Below are 17656 nucleotides of genomic sequence, written 5' to 3'. Positions count from 1 at the left end.
CCAGGGAAAAGACTATGTTCCTAAATGAATTCCCAGCACAGATTAAACACTCACTTAAAGCTGTTTGTGTGTGGGAGATCAATCTTACACGTGACTGAGTCACACTCCCTGGCTGGGTGCTGAGGCGCTCAGTCACAGAAATGTGGCAGAGCTTTCCCCACCCTTCTTGGGTTTGAGGGTCGGTGTCTCGTGCATGGGTGTGTCTTGCTACAGCCCCATGGGTGAAGCTATGCTCACCTGTTCCTTTGTAATATAATCCCTTGCCCTGTTTAGGATAGAATTTTCCATGGAAGTGCCTTGTGTGTGTCCCCTTCTCTTACTGTGCTCTTGGGTGTGGCCTACCCAGGTGTCATCAACCTACTGACAGTGGACATCATGAAGATAGACTCAGCCCCCTGAAACCTGACCCCTTGCCTCATTTGAATAGCTTCTCCTCAATAAAAGGGGTCAGCGTGTGCTCTCTCTCTCTCTTTCTGCGGACCCTTAAGGTCAGAGGAGCCGTCACAGTGACCCCAAAGAAAAAGGTATTTGTGTCTCTTGTGTGGTTATTTTGCGCAGCCCAGTTAGCCCAGTTTAACTAGAGTGACCCCTGAGCCTTTTAGTCACGAGAACAGAAACCCGGCATTTGTGTTTGTGCATGGTACTGGAAATCAAACCCAAGGGCCCTACCACAGAACTACATCCCCAGCTCTAAAGGAATCTTAATTTCATTGTGATTCCAAGCAAGATCAAAACATAAGAGTTAGCATCAAAAGAAAGCATGCGTTCATTCATTTCAGAACATGTATTTCATCAAATCTAGGATGACATTGGGTGTAAAGTGAACCACTACTTATGTCTCACTAAGGAAGAAAAAGTGCTGCCAACTACACCGTGACATGCCCTGGATGGTAAGTCACAGCTCCATTTTAAATTAGATTACTGTGGAGGAAAGTTGCCTGTTAGGATATTGAAAGCGTGTGATAATTGAATACCCACCTGGTTTTATATATTGCTCTCAAAATCTCTGTTCTCAAGAAACTGATGTTCCAGTTGAAGGATAGACAGTGAGCAGATAAATTGACATATGAATAAACCTTTACAAAGTTTGTGATCAGGTCTATAAAGGAAATAAATATGGTGCTAGAGACTGGAAGGAGGGATCGGCTTTTAGAAAAATTGCAGGAAAAGTACCTACTCAATGGTAAAAAGTAAGGGAGGGTGTTGAATCACTATTGCTGGAAAGCATCACAAAACATTGTCTTGTTGGTAAAGATAGGGGACTGGACCAGAGTGTGCATTTTCAGACATTTTTGTTCGAGGTGACACACCCAAACAGGCACAAATCCAGTTCAGGCACAATTCTATTCAGGGCGCACTTGCCTGGTTTCCTCAGTCTGGACAGTGTGGTGATGGTATTTGCCAATTGGGTCCACTTGGATTTGGTACTGCTCTTCAATTATACCTTATATTAGTATAATAGTTTAAAGTAGTCCTTTAAACACTGGACTTTGTAAAGAGAAAAGGCGGATTAGCCAAATGCTACTGAACTCATATGATGGACACAATCACTAAAGAGATGGTATGCACAGAAACATGTAGTAAATCGTGAGTGTCCATGGGTATGAGTGTGCTATGGTTTGGGAGCCAGTTACCAAATCTTGTAGTACAAGGTCCCAAAAGGGGTTAGGGAGATTTGCTCCTTATTTTTGAGCTCTCTTTCTTTTTATTTTCCTTCTGGATGTTTCTGCAGTATCCTCCTGTCTTTTCTACCTTCAATACCGTCCAGCGAGGCCCAGAATCTGTCTGGGGCCTGAACTGCAGAAGCTATACCCTCCTTCCCAGCAGCACTCTGCAGAGGTAGTCATGTTTTAGAGAAGAAGGTGACGTGGTAAGTTAAGGGACACTGACTCACCAAACACACCATGCCTGTGGTGGAGCTGACGCAAAGGGACATGGGGTCTTGGAGGGGTAATTAGGACAGGCTAGTTGCTATTGACGTTAAAGGTGTCCTATGTACCTCTGTCTCATGTATGACTCTTCAGAGCAACAAAAAGAACTCCGATTGATTTTTCCTCAAACCTGACAGGAGCAAATTCAACTCTATTGAAAGAGAACAACAATTTTTGATATTCCTTGCAAGCTAGAATTTCTGGACTAAGAGATTTACATGCTATGCTGATTACAAAGATCTCATGGTTTCTACAAGTGCTCAAAGCTGCCTTCAACACTCAGAGACTCAACTACACAGACTTCCTCAGTAAGAATTCACAGCTCTGGCAATTTCTTTGTCTACTGCACAAACCAAGTATGTGCTGAGACAGCAGAAGTTCTGCCTCCTTGAGAGCCAAAGCAGGCTCTGGAATTCTTTCTGCTTGCCAAAGCAGTCTTGAGCCCCAGTCCAAACTGCAGGGGAAGGATTTTATAGAGACACACCTGACTTTTTCTGACTGTATATTAATAAAGAAACTCTTTTCTCCCCTGTGATAAACAGATATTCTTGTTGTATCTTGAGTCCCCAAACTCTGCCTTTCCACCTATGGGGGCAAGGGAGAAACTTATGTTGTTCTTTTTCTATTCCCACGGTGTGTAAGTCACACATTCTTAAACTCTTAGCACTAGAGGGGACTATAATAATAGTCTTTTCCCAAGGGACTATGGATGTATTCTCTGAAGCCCACATATTCTCCGTGGTATTTTTATTTTCACTACAATAAAAATATCACAGAGTGGGACTGGGGTTGTGGTTCAATGGTGGTGTGCTTGCTTAGCATGTGTGAAGCACTGGGTTCAATCCTCAGCACCACATAAAAATTAAATAAATTAAACATTGTGCCCACCTATAACTAAAAAAAAAAATAAAACCACCATAGAGCGGTATTCAACCTCCAGTGCAGGGGGTTGAACATGATTGTGACTCAATACTCATCTTGTGTGTAGTGGTGTGGGCTTGCAGTCCTGGACCAGCTAGGAGGTATCTCCTAGGAGGTAGGAGAATCACTTGAGCCCAGGAGCTAGAGGCCAGCCTAAGCTTCATAGCAAAACTCCCTGAGGAAAAAACCCCAAAACCAAATTAAAACACACACACACACACACAAAAAACACACACACACACACAAAACACAATCCAGAAGGAGCAGCTGAGGGCTCAGTAACACCATTGGGGATCCAGCTGATGTCTTTCCTTTGCTCCACTCTCTCCTAGTGAGTACTCTCCTGGGCACTTTTATGTCCAGAGATGACTGGCCAGAATAGCACCTCCTCAGCACACTGGGTGCAAGGGAGACTGGGAAATTTTAGGTGCGTACATGGCTGTCCCACACAAAACTCAGCTTTTCAAGCATGAAAGGAAAGGAAAGGGGATGTTTAATAGCAACTAGCATTTCTGTCACATGTTTTCCTTTAGATGATAATCTGAAATTTCCATAATGTAAGCCTTTCCTGGTTCTTCCTGATGACTAACATCTAATCCACATAAAGCGAAGAGGGATGATTAGTCTTTACAACTGTCACAGACTAACAAAAGTAGAACAAGGACTGTCTTAAAATTTAAATGGTGATGGCAGGAAGAAGAGATGGGAAAAGGTTGATTAACAGGTACTAAATATTTGGAGAAAGAAGTCTGGTGTGCTATTACCCAGTGGTGGTAACTTCAGATAATAGTAATGTTAATGTACTATATACACGTATTTTTAAAAAGTTATATGGTGCACTGTATTAGGTGAAGACCAGATAGTCTCACAGCTGAAGGTCTTGAGAGAATTCATAAAGAGCAAATCCAAGAAAGAAGGAAGACATCATGCTGCTGAGGAGACTCGGGTGAATATGCTGTAGTAATCCATACACATTAATGTTGGGAGCAAGGACTGTCATTTATCAAATTAAATTGCTGCTGTTATTTCTGACTTTATCAGAATAGTAACACTATAAGCACAGCAGTTTATATTTCATTTCTTGGTTTTAATATAGTCTGGTAATATAAGAAAATAATTTAAGCCAACACTGGAGTTCTCAAAATGTATCTTTCCCTTTAAAAGGACTTATTAACAATTTTGAGAAATGTCACTTTAATATTTATTTAATCAATTCGGTTCTTTCATTTTAAAGGTTGGAAAAGAGGCTCTGAGAAGTTAAGGGACTTGCTCCCAGGATGCCCAGCTGGCTGGTGGTGAAACTGAGTTTTTCAGTTTCTTGATACTTCAATGTATCTGTATGTCAATCACATCACTTGTAATATTATATAAAAATTATGAGTGTACTTGTCTGTTTTGAATCCTACCTGTGAGGCAGTTTGACTCTTACCCAACTTGTAGTATTGATGTCTGGATGATAATAAGTAATGTATAAATTTTGGAAATCAAACTGGATTCTAATATTTTGATTTATTCTGTGTTTCTGATTCAATGCCAGATTTAAAAAAAAAAATTTAAAATGACTTTATTCATTTACAAATTAAATAGAATCCTCTACTATAAAACACTGCCTCTCAGCTCTCAAACTTAGCTGAAAAATTCATGTATCTCTTTTCTTTATGCTGACATGATATAGGATGCAGGTTGTAAAAGTTAATTTAATAGACATTATTACATGACTTCACACATATACAGACTAGGTAAATGGTTAAAATTATAGACCAACATTAAATGTGGTACATGGATATTCCATGAGCACCAATGTGTTTAGCAGATGTGTTTGTACTAAATTCTGGTAATCAATTTGCTTTCTGTAAATCTTTAAATCCCCAATTCCAAATCTTCCAGCTCCTGGAGAAGGGTTGTCTCTTTTTAAATTTTCTTTTATTTGTTTCTTTTATTGGTGTGTTATGATTCTTTTTCTTTTTTGTTGGTGCATTATAATTATACATTATAGTGAGATTCATTATGCCATATTCATACATCCACATAATTGGATCATCTCATTCCCCTGTGCCTTACCTTCTTTTTGAAATTTCTCCAATTAGACTTTTTTTCTAGTTTCCAGCTACTGCTTTTTCCTTCAGTTCTTCGATTGCTTTCACTTTCTTCTTTAAGTTCTTTCTTTTTGTGTGTCTACTTTAGGGTCACCAGAAGTTGACAGAGGAGTGATGTTTCATGTTATGCTCTGAGGGCAAGAGTAACTGTCAAATCTGACCTCTTGTCACTTCTTGCTTTTCGCTTGGTAGCTTTCTTAAATCATGCTTCCTTTGATTTTTAATGGCTGTTTGGGGTAATGGCTTTTATTTTCTGCTTCTGGTTTCATATTCTGAAATGGTTCTCTTCATGCAATTTGGAATCAGTAATTGGTTTATTTCCTAAAGCTGGGGGTCTATAAGCTGTTGCAACTTTTGGTTCCTAAAGGTCCTCACTGGGTACTTCACTTGGGACTGCTTGGTAAATTATTGGTTTTGCTGAAAATATTCCATCCAAAACTGGCTGCCAAGAGACCTGCCATGATTTTGCATTTGATGGTACATCACATTTAGAGCCAGAGTAATGCTTTATCTTGTACCAATCATTAACATGTACCTGGGACCAAATGCAGCTGTTAAAATACACTCCCCATCTGGGCACCAAACAAAACATATAGAATCAGAAACCACTAGTTTAGAAAAAAATATATAGTTTTTAATATTCCATGTTTCCATTTGTTCCCTCAGGTTTCCAAATCCAACTAGTACTAATACATGTCCACGAGGGCTGCAGTAGGCTTCATTGTAAGGATGGATTCCAAACTCAAACCCAGGGTCACATTTCAAGTTGAAAAGTGTTGCTTTGGCAGGCCTAAAACCATGAATAGCAAAAATCTCAGTAGAACTAGAATTCCAACCTACATCCTGTATGGGGTTAGTTTTAGTCATTGTACTACCTCACTTTCTTCCTTGGTTGCTGTGTAGCATTGGATTGGTTCTCCATGTAGGAAGCGCCTTCTCTTGTCAACATCTATACTACCTATTACCAACACAAAAGTAGCTTTTTTATTCCATAGCATGGTAAAATGATCAGCTTTGAGGAAACTTTTAAAAGAACTTTAAACTTTCAAAGGAACACAGCTTTAGAGCTGTGTGGAATCCAGCAGAGTTGGAGTGTTGGTGTAATCCAACAAACGAAGGTGTAGCTTTACTTCCTGGAACATAGGTGACTTATGTGGTTGGCATACAAGGGATGAAACAAAATTATTAATTTTTGCAAATGTAATTTATTTGCACCTGTGTTTAAATTGTTGCTTTTAAAGACGTAAACTTCACTGTTTTTTTCCTCAAATAAATTATTTCAAATGTATCCCAGTTTTCACACCATTAAGTTTAGTTTGGTAATTCCAGCTGCACCATCTTTAGAAAATAGTATAAGGCTGCTATACTTCCAGGACAGTGGTTTTGGGTGAGAATTAAAAGCAAACTGCCTTTGGAAGGTTGAAGGAGTACAGTAGTTCATTTTTAGTGACATTGAGACTATTTACTTTTCCTTTTTTGACCCAGAGAAACAAGATCCCATCCTTACTAAATGTATAGAGTTTACAATTTTTCCTAGATTCCCACACTGTGCTGTCTATAAAACAGGGTGGTCCATTGCCTACATACTGTCCTGATCTACACTGCCAACAGCAGAGTAGCAGGTGCCATATTGTCCTTGGGGGAAAAAGAGCTCCATACCATAATTCCACAGTCGCATTGCTTAGCAGTGTGGTAATTCTGTTAGGAGTGGCAGAGTAAGCAAACAATGATCAACTCTCATCAACTTGTGGGCTCAAGTGATCTTTGTGCCTCAGCTTTCTGAGTAGCTGGACTATAGATGCACACCACCACACCTGGCTACATCAAAAATCTTTGCTTATTTGCTTTTTGTCCTATACTTCCCATGGAACTGTTATATTCAAGGTCCTGACCTTGTCTAAGCTCTTACCATCTTAAGCATCATTTACAGGACTCCCCAATGAAGGAAATCACTTCTTGGTGCCTCACAGAGACAGAGGTGTTCTCACAGTTAGAGGTCAGTCCTGGATTTTGTGTTCCTCATTTCACATTGTGACTGAGATGAGACTCAGCTACTTGCTATGACAGTCTGTCCACAGTACATGCTCAATGCATACTTGTTCAGTGACCTGCTGGCTATATCCTGTATATGTGATTCTTTGGTCTGAGTGTTGGGAGGGCTTGGGCTTTGAGACCAAAGAGGTACATCTTCAGCTTACGGAGAGACTGAGAGAGACAGACTGAAAAGCATAGAGTGTCTGGCTTGTGCTAGGCACTTATCTATTCTGTTAAATGAATTAATACAGACATGTGACTCAGATAGGAACAGTTACTTTATGTATATTATCAGACAGTGAATGTCTCTTATATCTGAGTTGTATGTTTCTACCTTAGATGGCTTTCATGACCAAACTTTGTAGATGGATATAGGAAAATTTCCCAAGGAAATAAAAATGGCCAGACAGAACTGGGAGATTCTCAGAAAGGTCAAGTGTCCTTCCAAGTGTCACTAAAATGCTTATTCCCAAAGCTAGATTTCTTCCTCATCTGGTGGTCACAGGGCTGAGATCATTGACCCTGGAACCTGAGGACACACTATGCTTCTTGGTCCTTCTTCAGAAGCTAAGAGAGGTCTGTATTTGTTTTGTTTTGCTACTTGGATTTGAACAGGGTGTGCTTAACCATTGAGGCATATCCACAGAACTTGTTTCTTTTTTTTTTTTTGAGAGAGAGAGAGAGAGAGAATTTTTTAATATTCATTTTTTAGTTTTCGGCGGACACATCTTTGTTTGTATGTGGTGCTGAGGATCAAACCCGGGCCGCACGCACGCCAGGCAAGTGTGCTACGCTTGAGCCACATCCCCAGCCCCAGAACTTCTTATTTTTAATTTTGATACGGGTCTCTCTAAGTTGCTGAGGATCTTACTATCTTGCAATCCTCCTTCCTCAGCCTCCAAAGTCTCTGGAATTACAGGTGTGGTTCCCCTTTTTTTTTGAGGGGGGTTATTGGAATTGAACTCAGGGGCACTTGACCACTGAGCCACATTCCCAGCCCTATTTTGTATTTTATTTAGAGACAGGGTCTCACTGAATTGTTTATTGCCTCACTTTTTCCTGAGGCTGTCTTTGAACTCACGATCCTCCTGCCTTAGCCTCCCAAGCTACTGGAATTACAGGTGTATGCCACCACATCCAGCGAGGTATGGGTCCTCTTGATAGTGTACCTCAGTCTGTGGCATGGGGACCATGCATAACCTTGTTAGATGGTTTTAATGGATGTAGCAAACACTTATTCTAGGAAGAAAGAAAGTAGTTAGCTTTAAGATCATTCCTCTCTTTGCCTACTGGTTTGTGGTTTATGGAGATTTGTCCAGCCCATGCCTTCAGCTCTATGACTACTGCCTGCCTCAGTTTCTTCATCAGACTGTGACACTTACCACTGGAGATGTGTGATATACACAAACATTGAAGTCATTTGGGGGAAAATTATTTTGATTGATGGGATTAGGGGAAGGGATGGAACTAGTGATAATTCTCATCTTTCAAAAAACTCCCTAGATAAAAAGTCTAAAACTTAAAAATTTAGAAAGTTCTGGAACACAGGTGTTCCTCTTACTTTCTATTCCTTGGGCTTTTTGAGCTATCTCTTGTTTTTAGTCTCTACAAGAGATAAAGAAGATGCAGATGCTCAGCTCTGCTCTGTGCCAGTGGTGGGAAGTCTGGTTTTGGGGAGGAAGGCATCCTTCAACCTTCATCCTTCATCCTTCAAGGCTTGGTGATTTCTCTTCATGCTCCACGTGATCAGAAATCCACTGAAGGCTTTCCCTCTGCTGAAAAGATTTTTGTTTTTATTTTTGTTGTTTGGTTTTATTTGGGTGATAGGACTTGCACCCTGGACCTTGCACATCCTAAGCAGATGCTGTATCACTGAGCCACACCTCCAGCCCCTTTGACAAGTCTTAAGTGTGACTCATGTGTGAATCAAGTACTGTGGCAGCTTTCACTCCCATTTTCCTCTTGTTAGCCCTCTTTCAGAAGGCTCTAGTTTCAAAGTGTCATTTTGGTAGGATTAAACGTGAACACGCAAGTGTATAATGCATCACTGTCCACTTTACCCACAAGGGGATCCACAGCTGTGGCCTTTGGGGCAGAGGTCAGCATACAATGGCATAAATGATCCACAGGAATTAACTAGGCTTTAATGACCTTCATGAGTTAATTAATCTCACAACTAACCACTTGTTAAAACTCCAGCATGCACTTGCTCCTTAGATTAAGATGGCTAAAGAGGAGCAGCCCTTCCCTGTTAACCCCAGCCCGAGAGTTCACTTTTTGAGAACTTCTACAAGCCATCTCTCTGGTGCAGAGCATTCATGCACATAAAACTTATCCAGTTCTGATTTGAAAAACAATCTTTTGCAGGATTTCAGAGTAGGCAGTGATAACACAAAAAATATAATTTCTGACATGAGTGGACCATCAAAATGTTTTTATTTCCTCTTACCCCCAATTCTCTGTCCCCTCATATTCTCCTTCTTTCTTTTCACACTAGGGAATAAAGCCAGGGGTGCTTTACGCTTGAGTGACACACCCAGTTTGCCCTACACCCCACATATTTGGAGACAGGGTCTCACTAAGTTTGATCAGAGTGGTCTTGACCTTGCAATCCCTCCTACTGCAGCCTGTGACTCGATGGCATTGCAGGCGTGTGCCACCATACCCAGCCTCTGTCTTCGATAACTTACAGCTTTTTACATCTACCTTCACGTAGTGGTGTGTCCTTGCTCTAGCTCTCACTGTACTCTGTTTCTCTTTCTGTTTGCTTCATCACTGACTGCACTCTCTTCTCTTTCATCCATCTTCCCTCCTTCTGCCAACCTCTCACAACTTCCTCTCTTCCTTCCTCATCTTTTCTGCTAGTTGTTTCTTTCCTTTCTCTCCATCTCTCTCTCTCTGTCTCTCTCTCTCTCTGCTGGCCTCCTCATACCTGACTATTTCTTTCACCTTTTACCTCCATCCCTGTGCCCACCTTCTCCTTACATACCCTCCTTCCCAGGATGTCCTCCCTTTCCTGGATCCACCATGAAGCCAGGTACAACACAGAGTTCCTTGGTGACTGTGGACACAAGTCTGCAGTGACATAGACTTCAGTTGTCCTTGGATCATCTGTGGTATAATTTTCTCTTGTCTTTGAGTCTTTATGACTGATCTCAGGGTCCCTGGTGAAAATCCTCTGGCTTGTTCCTACTCAAAAATAATCTCATCTAATTTGTACTCTCAATGGCTTGTCTTATCTGTTCTTACTCTTTGTCATAACTTTCTACCCACCCAAATGACATATCTGCTCAGTTAATGTGATTGCATTTATGTGAGTTAAGAAACATCTGATACTTTGGATTTAATTCTCATAAAACGTATTTCACAAGGAATCTTCTTGCACTATGATATGGATTATCCAGAGCTAAGTCATATCCTTGGAGCCTCTGCTCACCCAGTCTTTGATTCTGTCCTTGCTGCGTCTGGTCTCTTTCCACAGAACAGTAACCCTGACTCTAACCTCACTATCGCCCAGTCAGTGTTTTAGCAATTAAGAAATTCTGACTGCATGTACGTGTCTCCTCTGGTCCAGTTGCCCCTGGTGTTCTGGTTAACAAGCAAGGTAGGAACTGTGATTCATATTAGAGATTACATTAAGGCCATGGTTTGGTACATAATTTAGAATAAGATGGTTCGTGGGTCAGATCTGGTACTAAAGTGGCAAGATGGAAATGGGTGAGATTCCAGGTGTTTTGGGGCAGGGTCAGGAGAGGAGTCAGAGGCAGTTATGGGTATGGGCTGGTTGGGGCTGAGGGCACCACTGAGTTGGGTATAAGTTGGGTATAAGAAAAGATGCATCCCCTGCATCACAACACACCCCCCCACTAGCAGGCTTCAGGCCTGGGAGAATTTAATCTCAGGAATGAGTGCAGTTTATGCTGGCATAAATTTTGAAGTTTTGGGTCCCTTTGCCCCAAACCCTTCCAACTGACTTGCTGTGGATTCTCAAGAGTCTTCTAATGGGACTCAGAGCTTTCGTTTTTCAAGGATAGTTGAAGTATACTACCCTGAAGTGTAAATAATCAAAAAAACCGACGTGAGGCAGAGAGTGAGCAGGACTCTGGCTCCTGTTTCCCTGGGATGGAGATTTGGGGCAGATAGTGGTATGGTGTGAGCTTAATCAATATAGATTATAAATTATAGGTTATAAAATAATAATAAGTAGGATAATAGGATTATGATAAGTGTCATAAAATAAACAATGTTAAGCTGTTTCTAAGATGTAAAAATTGTTTTTCTGTACTTCATGTGCCTACAAATGTGCTCGAACCCAGGATGTGGTTGTCTGTTTTTGCTCTGCTGATTGCTTTCTCAGCCCTTGTATCCTGCTGCTTGCCTGTACCTACATTTTCGAGGATGTGGTTTTTCCCCTTATAAATTCCACATAACTTGGACCCAGTGCTGTTCCTGGCAGAGACAATTTGTGTCCTGTAGGGAAGCAGTCACCAGCTGGCTTAAAAAAAAAAAAAAAAAACCTCTCTAATTTGGACAATATTCAGACTGAGAGTGTTTTCTGAGCGATCAGCCCACAACAAGAGCAGGGTCTGGTCTGGCACCTTCTGAGCTTGCCTTGCCTCCTTGCTACCTGTGCTCAGGACCCACTCTGCCTGAGACCCCAGAGGTTCTTTCACTAGGGATCCTGAGGGATCCTGACTCCATCTCTCCAGCCCTGGGGAACATTTGTGTCATTCTTCCCCAAATTAGTCCCTCTCCTTGCAGCAGCAGCAGCAGCGGGATGGAGCATTTTCTTCTCTTCATCTCAGGAAATCTGCACAGGCTGATTTGCAGGGCAAATTGTCTTCCCTCCTTCTCTCAACTGGATTTTTCGTCTTTCCCTCCTCAGCCCACAGTGGCTGTGGGATTTCTAGGTGTGGCTGCTGATGGCATCCAGGGCTCCTGGGTTTTCCTTTCTGCAGGGAGGAGCAACCTACTCTATGACTCTGCATCTCCCAAGGGAGGAAGGGTCCAATCCAGGAGAGAGGCAGGGCTAGGAGGAGAGAGATGCCTCAGGGCAGGTAGGACCTTTGCCTGAGTCTAGAATTGAGCAGCAATGGGATCAAGCTTGTCACTGTGAGTGATATTACTTGCTAACACCTCTAGATCAAAACTGTTCTCCACAGGCTGGATGTGTCAGTGGTCAGAGAGGGCCTTGGTTCCTCTTGGTCAGAGAGGGTTGGTAAGGTCAGGGTGACCAAGGGGGCAGCCAGGCTGCTTGGGGGACCAGTGCCTGGCAAGGAGGGGAGTTAGATGTCCCAGGGTATAAGCACCTTGATTCTTAACAGAAAAGGAGGAATGTCTATGAGGGGGCCCTAAACACCCAACCTCACCTTTAGAACTGGTTCTGAGGATTGAGCCTAGGGGCACTCTACCATTGAGCTACATCGCCAGACTTTAATTTTTTTTTTTTTTTTTACTCTTTAGTTGTAGTTGGACAGAATACTTTTATTTATTTATTTATTTACTTACTTACTTTTATGTGTTGCTCAGAATCGAACCCAGGGCCTTGCAACGTGCTAGGCAATTGCTCTACAGCAGAGCCACAACCCCAGTCCCCAAACCTTTTTAATTTTTATTTTTTGACAGAATCTTGCTAATTGCTGAGACTAAGAACTTGGGAACCTCCTGCATTAGCCTCTCATGTAGTTGGGGTTACAGGCATGCTACAGCAAGCTCCACTTTACCCTTTTCAACTCTGGTAATTGGAGTGTTCTTGCTTGGATCTTGTCCCATTACAACTTACAAGGCTGTGTTGGCTTCCTGGTATGATAGGATGGACTGTAGCCTCCTTGGTGTGGTGTCACAAGCCTTGTAGTTAACCCTAGCCTCTCTGTGGTGCTATGTAGTCCCACAAGTTTTCTGACCATTCACTGACCATGCCAGGCCCAGGCTTACACAAACTGTTGGCTTTGCCTCTTTGTAAATGCTACTAAGTCTTCATAATCCACATGTTAATATCTATGTGAGCCAGCCCTGACTCCCTGGGCCAAGTTATACATTTCTTCCTGGGACAATTTAGTTGATTGGACTTCATCATTGACCCACAGCTTATCTGTCTACAAATAGGTCTCTTTCACCCAGCCATGGCCAGCAGGTTCATCCTTGTCTCCCCAACTCCTGGGGACCTTCTTATATGCTCTGTAAATATGGTGCATGAACAAATGAAGAAATGAGCAAGGAAGAAGATCATTATTTTAGGTAAAGGATTGGGGTCTGTTAAAGATGAAGAGGAGATAACTGATAGACTAGTTACTGCCTTCAAGGATATTTTTTTGAAAAACCTTTTGTGGGCTGGGGCGGTGCCTCAGTGATAGAGCGCTTGCCTAGCATGTGTGATGCGCTGTATTCCATCCTCAGGACCATATAAAAATAACTAAATAAATTAAAGGTATTGTGTCCATCTACATCTAAAAATATTTTGCGGGGGCAGGGGAGAGGTACCAGAGATTGAAGTCAGAGGTACTCAACCATTGAGCCACATCCGCAGCCCTTTTTTGTATTTTATTAGAGACAGGGTCTCATTGACCTAAGTTGCTGAGGCTGGCTTTGAACTTGCAATCCTCTTGCCTTATCCTCTGGAGCTGCTGAGATTACAGGCATGCACCATTGCACCTGGCTACAACTAAAAATATTTAAAAAAAAAATAAAAAGCAGTATGGAGATTCCTTGGAAAACTGGGAACCACCATTTGATTCAGTATTCCTTCTCCTCGGTCTATACCCAAAGGACTTAAAAACAGCGTACTACAGGGACACAACCACATCAATGTTTATAGCAGTACAATTCACAATAGTTAAACTATAGAACCAACCTAGATGCCTTTCAGTAGAAGAATGGATAAAAAAAAATGTGGCATATATACACAATGGAATATGACTCAGCAATAAAAGAGAATAAAATCATGGCATTTGCAGATAAATGGATGGCATTGGAGAAGATAATGCTAGGTGAATTTAGCCAATACCCCCCCAAAACAAATGCCAAATGTTTTCTCTGATATAAGGAATGTGATTCATAGTGGGGAAGGAAGGGGGAGCATGGGAAGAATAGATGAACTCTAGATAGGGCAGAGGGGTGGAGGGGAAGGGACGGGGCAGGGGGTTAGAAATATTGGTGGAATGTGATGAATATCATTATCCAAAGTACATGTATGAAGACGTGAATTGGTATGAATGTACTTTATATACAACCAGAGATGTGAAAAAATGTGCTCTATATGTGTGATATGAATTGTAATGTGTTCCGCTGTCATATAAAAATAAATAATATATATGTATATATATATATATATATAAAATAAAATAAAAATTTAAAAAAGTCTATTGTATAGCCAGGGTTGGAGGAGCATGTCTGTAATCCCAGTTACTTGGGAGGCTAAGGCAGGAATATCTCAAGTTTGAGGCCAGCCTGGGCAACTCAGTGAGACCCTATCTCAAAATAAAAATTTAAAAGGGCTGGGGGTTTAGCTCAGTGGCAGAGCACCCCTGGGTTCAATCCCTGGTACTATAAAAAAACAAAAACAATAACAACCTGTTACATGATTTTAATTTTAACATAAAATAAATAGTGAAACGCAAAGACCTTAAGCATTCACTTAAATGAATTTTGACCGATTTCTTTCTGTGTAACTATCTAGCCAACTATAAAACACTTCTATCATCCAGGAAGTCCACCCTTCCTAGAAATTCTCATCCTCTTAGGAGACCAGGTCTGATCTTATAGGCATAGGTTAGTTTTGCCTATTCTTAAATTTCCTACCAATGGAATTTCACCCCAGTGATACTCTCACTATGCATCTGTTAAAAACTGTCCTATTAACTCTGTGGTAAAATGTACCTGGAGAATCAGCTTTATTCTGGTAAAAACCCAGCCTGAGAACCTCCCAGATGGAAGACACTGGCAGGATTAAATTGATAAAACAAGCAAATGGTTGATTTGCAGCAAGAAGGGGGCAGAGGCATGTGTATGACCAGCTAATTGTCCAAGAAGACAACATGGCTGAGCCTTTAGCAAAAGCATAGTGCTGGCACATGACAGGATAAGCACTGTTTCTCTGCCTGAGGCCTGGTTGGCAGGGGCTTCTGAGAACCTGGAGCCTGTCAGGGCCAGTCGGGCCTGCCCTTGCTGAAATTGGGAGTGGTTCTCCTGACCCAGGACATCTGCTCAGGGAGGAAAGGGTCCACACAGTCCCCTGAAAGCCTCTGCAGAGTGCTGAGAAGAAATATGGTCCTGCTGTAGTAGCCCCATGACAATCCCTTCTCTGCCTTGCAGAGCACAGGGTCACTTTCCCCCTCTGCACATTCTAAGAGCACACAGAGACTATCCCACTGTGAGACACAAATTCCACATTCATAAAGCCCAGCACCTGCCTTCCCCTGTCCTTCCTGGTTTTGCTCCTCCATCAGCCCACAGGCCTCTGGGAAATGGGAAGGAGTGGGGAAGAAAAGACGACCTATGTGAGGTCTCTGGAGTTCACTCAAGGCATCTGAGAACTGGGAGTACACAGGGAAACGGGGTCTCTCATGTGAGGGAACCTGTCCATCGTGATGTATAAACACCCACAGAGTCTGGCTCCCACAAATATCAGATGAATTTATTTAATAATCTGTTCACAGCTCTAGCCTCCCTTTTGCAGTCTGGGAAAACCAGAGAAAGGAGGCTGTTGGGGCCTGAAACAGAGCCAGGAGGAGAGCTTGGGCCTTGGTCTTCCTGGTCAGCTGCCTCCCTCCCCCTCTGGATGGTGATGCTTCTGTCATTAGGGACATTCAGGGACACTGTGTCTCAGTAAGCTCCATGGTTTCAGGGGGACACTGGTCTCTACAACCAGCTCCAGTCGCACTTGGCATGTTTTGGGCCCCCGTGATAGCCTTGAGGGCGTGTACCAAGGTGGGGGCCATGGGGGTGGTAGAGGTCTGTGCTGAAGAGATTTCTTATGCATGGTGAGCTTTTCTGGAAAACAAAAGGAAGTGCTTCAAAGTCATGAGACTTCTCTTCCTGCCTCTCCAATCCCACCATCCCCCACACCCTGCCCAGCCCCCTCCAAGTGCCTTTTTTGGCCCCTTCTTCCCCTCTTCAGTGTTCTCTCAGTATCTCCTGGCTTTTCTTATCTTCCATCTTCTAGTTCTAAGCTGAGGTTTATATACAACTCTCTCCAGATTTCTCATTCCCCATCAGCCCTACATTGACTCTGCTCTCTCTGCCCCACTTTCCTCCTCTCTGTCCTGCACTTCCTCCTCAGGAAAAGGGGTTCTCACACTTCAGACACTCACAAGAGAGATGGCGACTCCAATGGAGAGAATCACAGCCATTGCAACGGAAGCCAGTGCAATTAGGGCAACTTCCCAGGGACTCAAGTTTCTGATCATGCTTCCCACGGTCCCTGGAGAGGCAGTGCTCACAGTGGTGACATTGGAGGTTGTTACCACTGTGTTAGTCCCACTGGAGCTGGATGATGATGAGGAGGATGTATTCATCCCAGGGAGAGTTGACCCAGAGGAGATGGTTGTGTTTGATCCAGAGGAGGTGGTTGTAGGTGACACAGAGGAGATGGCTGTGGATGACCCAGAGGAGGGGGCTGTGGGTGACCCAGAGGAGGGGGCTGTGTTTTGTCCAGAGGAGGTGGCTGTGGGTGACCCAGAGGAGGGGGATGTGGGTGACCCAGAGGAGGTAGTTGAGGTTGTTCCAGAGGAGGTGGCTGTGGACGACCCAGGGAGGGTGCTTGCAGTGCTTTCTGTGGCTATTGTCGTGTTACCATTGGTGGCTACAGCTGATTAAGAAAGAATGCTGGTTAGTTCCATTGGAAATTTAGTTTGGTCCTGCAACTACTAGTATTACTCCTCATAACAATAGTAGTAATAATTGCCTTTTATTAAGTGTTCATTAAATGCCACCCCCATATGAATTAGTGCCTCAAATCTTCACAATACCTCCAGGAGATAGGAATTATTATTATCCACACTTTACAGATGGGGAAATTGAGGCTTATAGAAAGGAAGCAACTGGTTCCAGGAAGTTTTTAGTAGGTAGTGATACATGGATTTATATCAAGGCAGTCTGACCCCTGAGCCATCCCTTAATCCATATGTTATTCCATATCCCAGGTGTGGGGAGGCAGTGGCCTGGCGTCACAGAGAGACTGGGTTATTCCTTCTTCACCTATCCATGATACCGTCCAGATACAGAACATAAGAGAGAAAGTTGAAGGGGCCACATGTGCCAATTAAGCTACTCTCCAAATGGCATTGTTTTCTTCTAGGGAGGAAAATCAATTTTTGCAGGAAATAGTAATGCACTTTTTTTTTTTTAACTATTTGATAATTCTCATACACAATAAAGTTTGGGAGCCACCAGTTTAAAGGATCCCAGATGCTCTTAGCATATGGTCTAGCAAAATCCAACCAGGTATAACTTGAAGTAATAAGATCTGGGATTCAAGGAAGGGGTTCAGCATCCTTGATTGGTCAGTCAGAGTCAAGATGAGACCTGGACTCCCTCTCTACCTCATGTACACTATTTTATACCTCTTCTGATTTCTCCATCTGAGTAATAACTGAGAGCTTGTCTTCCCAGATATCTATACCCCCTCAAATCACCATGACCCTGTCTTCCAAAATATTGGTGTTCAGTCCCTCACCC

At 42.6% G+C, this 17656-nt stretch overlaps 1 pseudogene; it reads right to left on the bottom strand.

Annotated features, from left to right (window-relative positions):
- Positions 1 to 4712: 4712 nt before the first annotated feature.
- LOC107160433 lies at positions 4713 to 16329 on the bottom strand (annotated as a pseudogene).
- Positions 16330 to 17656: the final 1327 nt, after the last annotated feature.

This window comes from Marmota marmota, unplaced genomic scaffold (assembly GCF_001458135.2).
Source record: "Marmota marmota marmota unplaced genomic scaffold, marMar, whole genome shotgun sequence".
Lineage (NCBI taxonomy): Eukaryota > Metazoa > Chordata > Mammalia > Rodentia > Sciuridae > Marmota > Marmota marmota.
The sequence above is the reverse complement of the archived record's forward strand: the minus strand, read 5'-3'. Positions and strand labels throughout refer to the sequence as shown.